This window comes from Schistocerca serialis, unplaced genomic scaffold, assembly GCF_023864345.2.
Source record: "Schistocerca serialis cubense isolate TAMUIC-IGC-003099 unplaced genomic scaffold, iqSchSeri2.2 HiC_scaffold_1192, whole genome shotgun sequence".
Taxonomy (NCBI): domain Eukaryota; kingdom Metazoa; phylum Arthropoda; class Insecta; order Orthoptera; family Acrididae; genus Schistocerca; species Schistocerca serialis.
The window spans coordinates 67501-75000 of NW_026047395.1; the positions used below are offsets into that span (position 1 = coordinate 67501).

The window sequence follows — 7500 nt, forward strand, 5'->3', positions numbered from 1 at the left end:
AGGATGGGGCTTCCCCGCCCTTCACGGGGCGGCGGCCTCCGCACTCCCGGGGCGTCTCGTCCTCATTGCGAGGTGAGGCGCACCTAGAGCGTACACGTTGGGACCCGAAAGATGGTGAACTATGCCTGGCCAGGACGAAGTCAGGGGAAACCCTGATGGAGGTCCGTAGCGATTCTGACGTGCAAATCGATCGTCGGAGCTGGGTATAGGGGCGAAAGACTAATCGAACCATCTAGTAGCTGGTTCCCTCCGAAGTTTCCCTCAGGATAGCTGGTGCTCGTACGAGTCTCATCCGGTAAAGCGAATGATTAGAGGCCTTGGGGCCGAAACGACCTCAACCTATTCTCAAACTTTAAATGGGTGAGATCTCCGGCTTGCTTGATATGCTGAAGCCGCGAGCAAACGACTCGGATCGGAGTGCCAAGTGGGCCACTTTTGGTAAGCAGAACTGGCGCTGTGGGATGAACCAAACGCCGAGTTAAGGCGCCCGAATCGACGCTCATGGGAAACCATGAAAGGCGTTGGTTGCTTAAGACAGCAGGACGGTGGCCATGGAAGTCGGAATCCGCTAAGGAGTGTGTAACAACTCACCTGCCGAAGCAACTAGCCCTGAAAATGGATGGCGCTGAAGCGTCGTGCCTATACTCGGCCGTCAGTCTGGCAGTCATGGCCGGTCCTTGCGGCCGGCCGCGAAGCCCTGACGAGTAGGAGGGTCGCGGCGGTGGGCGCAGAAGGGTCTGGGCGTGAGCCTGCCTGGAGCCGCCGTCGGTGCAGATCTTGGTGGTAGTAGCAAATACTCCAGCGAGGCCCTGGAGGGCTGACGCGGAGAAGGGTTTCGTGTGAACAGCCGTTGCACACGAGTCAGTCGATCCTAAGCCCTAGGAGAAATCCGATGTTGATGGGGGCCGTCATAGCATGATGCACTTTGTGCTGGCCCCCGTTGGGCGAAAGGGAATCCGGTTCCTATTCCGGAACCCGGCAGCGGAACCGATACAAGTCGGGCCCCTCTTTTAGAGATGCTCGTCGGGGTAACCCAAAAGGACCCGGAGACGCCGTCGGGAGATCGGGGAAGAGTTTTCTTTTCTGCATGAGCGTTCGAGTTCCCTGGAATCCTCTAGCAGGGAGATAGGGTTTGGAACGCGAAGAGCACCGCAGTTGCGGCGGTGTCCCGATCTTCCCCTCGGACCTTGAAAATCCGGGAGAGGGCCACGTGGAGGTGTCGCGCCGGTTCGTACCCATATCCGCAGCAGGTCTCCAAGGTGAAGAGCCTCTAGTCGATAGAATAATGTAGGTAAGGGAAGTCGGCAAATTGGATCCGTAACTTCGGGATAAGGATTGGCTCTGAGGATCGGGGCGTGTCGGGCTTGGTCGGGAAGTGGGTCAGCGCTAACGTGCCGGGCCTGGGCGAGGTGAGTGCCGTAGGGGTGCCGGTAAGTGCGGGCGTTTAGCGCGGGCGTGGTCTGCTCTCGCCGTCGGTTGGCCTCGTGCTGGCCGGCGGTGCAGGATGCGCGCGCCTGCGCGGCGTTCGCGCCCCGGTGCTTCAACCTGCGTGCAGGATCCGAGCTCGGTCCCGTGCCTTGGCCTCCCACGGATCTTCCTTGCTGCGAGGCCGCGTCCGCCTTAGCGTGCTCCTCCGGGGGCGCGCGGGTGCGCGGATTCTCTTCGGCCGCCATTCAACGATCAACTCAGAACTGGCACGGACTGGGGGAATCCGACTGTCTAATTAAAACAAAGCATTGCGATGGCCCTAGCGGGTGTTGACGCAATGTGATTTCTGCCCAGTGCTCTGAATGTCAACGTGAAGAAATTCAAGCAAGCGCGGGTAAACGGCGGGAGTAACTATGACTCTCTTAAGGTAGCCAAATGCCTCGTCATCTAATTAGTGACGCGCATGAATGGATTAACGAGATTCCCGCTGTCCCTCGCACTGGACGCACGCGCGTGTTTTCGGGTCCCGCGTCTTAGTCGGTTTCACCGGGAAAGAGTGTTGCGATCGGGATGAAATTTGGCATAGTGCCTTTGTGGGTGTTCGTCCCTATCGTGTGTGAATTTGAAGGTCGTACGCGTAGTAGGTAAATAGTTACAGTAAGTTTAGTGAAAATACTTTGTGCCGCGTCTGGAAGCAGTCCCTGCCTGTGCTTGGCGCTACGCCTGTAGCGCTGACCGCGCCGTTGCGATACCACTTTTTCTCTGTTTAATTAGACAATTTTACAGCGATCGCGGAGAAATTTTGCTCACAGCAGCGCCTATACATTTTACTCATTCTGTGTAAATTTTATTGTAATGCGACAAGTCGTTTTTATGCGACGGCTGTTTGTGTGAAATACGCATTTCCAGCTGCAATGCGCAAATAGTGTAGGTGTTCACACAATGTTTTAAGTAGGTAAAAATCCTTCGTTACGCTTGAAAAGTCAGTCGGCGCTGCAATGCACTACCAATAGTGGTACAGTGAAGTTTGATTCTATTTGCTCAAGTAGAAACGGAGTAAAAAATATTTCCATCGCGGTATGTACTTCCGTGGTATTGATAAAGAGACTGCCTACTGATGTACATAACAAGTGTTCAACGTCAATCCGAACTACACTACTGGACGCTGGAGTTGTTGCAGAGAGACTGTGGAAGAGATCGTCATAGTAAGTAAGCGGCATTGCAAATTTGTGTTGATTTTGTGTCTGTCAGTGCGTGTCCTAGAAACTCCTTGCTCAGTGGGTATCGGATTCACTCCACTGACAAACTGTTTTAGGTACAATCAATCTAAACCGATAAATTGGAAGCGCATACCTTGTCCTCTCAGGAAATGTATGTAGTTTTGTTGTGTGGCGCACATTTGAAGAAATATAATTGCTAACGCAACGTCGTGCGTTCGCACTCGCACGTTTTCTGTAGAATCACTTGCGCGGTGAAAACAGGAGATTTGCAGCCCCCACTCTGTTAGGAGTATCCTGTATAGTTTCTCGTAGTGTGGTCCTTCGCCTTCCCTAGTATGTTTTCTGCTCTATTTTGTAATGCATAATTTCAGAAATAAAACCGCTGACGTGAAGTGGTGCGTCCGCTGACGTGCCGTTCTGTAGAAACTCCCGCGCAAATCGGGCACCCTGCAGCCTTCACTTCAGTTGGCAAACGTCTGTAGTGTATAGGTTCCTTTAGTATAGTATATTATCCTTCTGAATATGGTTTTATTTATATTATGTGATAAATAATTCAAGATATAAAACTGCTACTGTAAAGTCGTGCGTGCGCCGATGCGCCGTTCCTTAGAACTCCCACGCGGCGACAAAACCGGCACTCTGCAGCTCCCAGATTAGTTAGAAAATTCTGTATGGAATAGTATCTTGTAGTGTACTCTTTGCTCTCTTCGAAAGTGCTTTCAATGTTCCTGTGTGATGGATAGTTTAAGAAATAAAACAGTCAACGTAAAGTCTTGCAAGTGCCGACACCCCGCTCCGTAGAAACTCCAGCGTGGTGACAAAACCGTCGGTCTGTAACCCTCACTGTACTTAGCAAAAATCTTTAGTGTATAAGGTCCTTTAGTTTGCTCTCTCCATGTTCTGAATATGCTTGTAGTTTTGCTGTCTGACTTATAACCTAAGAAATAAAACTGTGAAAGTAAGATCGTGTGCGCGCCTACGCGCTGTTCCCTAGGAGCTCTCACGCCGCGACAAAACCGGCGTTCTGCAGCCCCCATATTAGTTAGGAAAATTCCGTAGAGAATAGTTTCTTGTAGTGTACTCTATGTTTATTCCGAATATGCTTCCAATTTTCTTGTGTGATGAATAGTTTTAGAACTATAACTGTCCATGCAAAGTCGCGTATGTACCGACGCCCCGCTCTGTCGGAAATCCTGCGCGGTGACAAAACCGTCGGCTTGCGGCCCTAACTTTCGCTAGCAAAAATTCTTTAGTGTGTAGGTTCCTTAGTGTGCTCTATTCTCCCATTGAATATGCTTCTAGTTTTGTCGTGAGACGGAAAAATTTGTGAAACAGAACTGTCAATGTAAAGTTGTGCGTGCGCTGACGCGCCGTTCCCTAAAAACTGTCACGCGGTAACAAATCCGGCGCCCTGCAGCCCCCACATTAGTTAGATAAATTTCTGTAGTAAATAGTTCCTTTTAGTGTGATTTATGCTCTTTTCGAATATGCTCTCAACTTTCCTGTGTGATGGGTAGTTTGGGAAACAAAACCGTCTATGTAAAGTCGGGCGTGCGCCAACGTGCGTTTCTGTAGAAACTCCAGCGCGGTGACAAAACCGTCCGTCTCCTGCCTTCACCCCAGTTACGTAAATTCTATAGTGTGTAGGTTCCTGTAGTGGGACATCCGCCTCACAAATATGTATTTAGTTTAGATGTCGTGCGCTTAGCCCAAGTGATATAGCTGTTAAATTTGTGTAGTGTGTGAGCCACGCGCCCTTCCCTAGAGACTCTCACAGGGCTACAAAAGTGCGTGTCTGCGGTCCCCACCTTAGCTGGAAAAGTCTGTAGCTATAGGGTTTTGTTGTTCAACTCATGCGCTTTCGAAGTGTGTATGTAGTTCAGCTGTAGGATAAGTAGTATAAGAAATAAAATTATTATTGTAACGTCGTACGTGCGCCCACGCGCCGTTCGGTATAAACTCCCGCACGCTCCATACTAGAAGCGACGCCTCCCTCTGCCCAGCTCAAACCAATATCAGAATGCGGGGTTAAAAAGCAGCCGCGAATTGTGGAGCCCTGGCGCACAGCAGAAGGCAGGTAGCGATAGAAATACTCGAAGGCCGCAACAGCGAAAGCGGTCGCGTGCCACAGCCGTCCAGGGCGCGAGAGGCTCGTCCCCAGCGGGGCAGTGTATGCCTGCTCCAAGGCCGCGCGCCTAGGCTCGTCCCCAGCGCGGCAGCTGCTCGTCGCGCAGCGCACGGCAGCCGCTGCTAATCGCACCGACCTAGCTTGGCGTCAGAAAGGCGGCCAGCCCCAAGATGGGGCAAAATAAGGACGCAGATCTAGAAAGTAGTGTTAGAAAAAGCACACAGGTTACAGCCATGACAACCGAAATAGCCGAAAAGTCAAAGACAGGTGATTTGCAAACAATGGTAGAAATGAGGGAAGAGCTAGAAGCATATATGTTCAATGAAAACAACAGGATAAACAACGTACAAAAGAAATTCTTGTTAGGGAAAATGGCTGCTTATGAGCAGATTCTAAGAAAATACGAGATGGAAATAGCGCAGCTCAAAACAGAGTTGAAATGTCTAAAGGAATCTCCCCCAGCAGTGGAACAACCACCTGTGAGCTATGCCACTGCAGTCAGCGCAAGAAAAGCCAAAACCGATACAAAAGCAATGCCAAACCAGACCCCAAAAGTTCTTGTCTTTAGACCAGCAGACGGAAAACAGCCAGAGAAGCAGCTACAAGACACCATAAAAGACATTGTAAAAGGAACACTGAAGGACGTAAAGATCACGAAATGTAGGACTCTGAAGGACAGTGGTGTCATCTTAGAGGTGCCAAATGACGCTGAAGCAGAAAAAATAAAGAACTGTAAGGAAATAGGAGACTCAGGGATTACAGTAACTGACCCCAGGAAGAAAAACCCAAGGGTGATCCTGTATGATGTCCCAAGACAAATTACCGACGAAGAACTGGTAACGGAGCTCTACACAAGGAATCTTTCATCAATAGGCGGCACAAAGGAGGGAGCTGAGACAGGAATAAGAGCACTGTTTAAAACAGGTCCAAGGAACACAGATACTGTAAACATCGTCCTGGAAATGGAAGCAAAGTACTGGCATCACCTGATGGCACAAGGACGAGCATATATAAACTGTACCTCTCACAGGCTGCAGAATTTCAACAAGGCAACCAGATGCTACAAATGCCATGGTTTTGGGCACACAACACAAACTTGCAGAAGTGCTGAAACAATCTGTGGGCACTGTGCAGCACCAGGACATAGCATTAAGGAATGCAGTAACAGGAACAAGGCAACACAGTGTGCAAACTGCAAGCACTGGAAGAAGCCACATAACCACTCAGTAATGGACAAAAACTGCCCCGAATATGTCAGATTCATGGCGAAAGAAGAACAAAGAACTGAATATGGCCAGTAACACTTCTACGCCACAGTCCCCAGGTCGACAGGTAGCTGACGTGAACACAAAGTCCAGTACCCTCAAGATTCTCCAACTAAACGGGCAGAGATCCAAAGTAGTACCTAGTCAAGCATCACTTAAGATGGAAGAGGAAAACCTTGACATTATTCTTATCCAAGAGCCCTATTTAATGGAAAATAAGATCAAAGGATATCCTCTAGGCTTCCGCCTAGTATACAGCAGCAACCATGGAGTACCGAAAGCAGCCATAGGAATACGAAACACAAACTTGACAATTCTGCAGATAACCTCCCTTTGTGATGCTCATACCGCTGTAGCTGCAGTAACCGGCGATTTTGGTGAAATATACTTAATAAGCCTGTACTGCCAGTTCAATACCCCAATTGATGAATATTTGCATCGACTGGATACCATCATCCACGAAACCCAAGGAAAAGCCTTCATAATAGCAATGGATGCGAATGCCATGTCACCACTATGGCACAGCCAGGACACAGATGAAGCAGGACGAAAACTAGAGGATTTCATCTTCCAACATGGCTTAACTGTAATAAATAGAGACTCACCGTTAACAACTTTCAGTGGGCCAGCTGGGGAAAATAACATCGACGTGACACTTTGCTCAGCAAACATGTCAAGGATGGTCTCTAGATGGATGATTCAAGAGGAATGGACCTCAAGTGACCACAGGGCGATCACGTTTGAGATCTCAAAACAACATAGGGAGAGGGTCATAGAAGAGCTACTGAGATACAACACCACCTTTGCAAAATGGCAAATTTTTGATTGCCAGCTGACCACCAGAGTGGAAAACTGGCCAAACGCCGTGGGAACAAATGTAAATGAGAAAGTAGACCTCCTACAGACAGCAATACAGGAGAGCTGCAGGAAGGCCATGAGGAGAAGAACACGGCTGAAGAATGCTGTTCCTTGGTGGAATGAAACATTGACAAAAATGCGGCAGGACACAATTGCAGCTCGACACCGGCTCCAGAATGCGCGACGTGCAAATCGTGAGGCAGAAATACTGGCAGCAAAGACAACTTACAGAAGCACAAAAAATAAATATAACAAAGAAATTACGAAAGCGAAGACAGATACATGGAAGAAATGGGTAAAGGAGTGCAACAGCAATGACCCTTGGAAGCTGACCGATAGAATCCTTCGCCCTAAATATGGCACCGAAACTGTCCTCAGTAATGTAAAAGTGGCAGGAAGAGGCCCTACAATGACCTGGCAGGAAACAGTGAAAGAACTGTTGAATAACCTACTACCGGATGACAACCCAGAGGAGGACACAATACAGCAATCAGCTGTGAAGGAGCAAAATATAGGGTACCAAAATGAAGGAAACGAGCCAGACTTCTCAGCACAAGAGATAGAGACTGCAGTGAAGGCATGCAAACCACACAAAGCCACA

General features: G+C 49.1%; 1 pseudogene; it reads left to right on the plus strand.

Moving 5' to 3' along the window:
• LOC126434649 (large subunit ribosomal RNA) overlaps positions 1-1948 on the plus strand; it is a 2977-nt pseudogene extending 1029 nt beyond the window's left edge.
• Positions 1949-7500: the final 5552 nt, after the last annotated feature.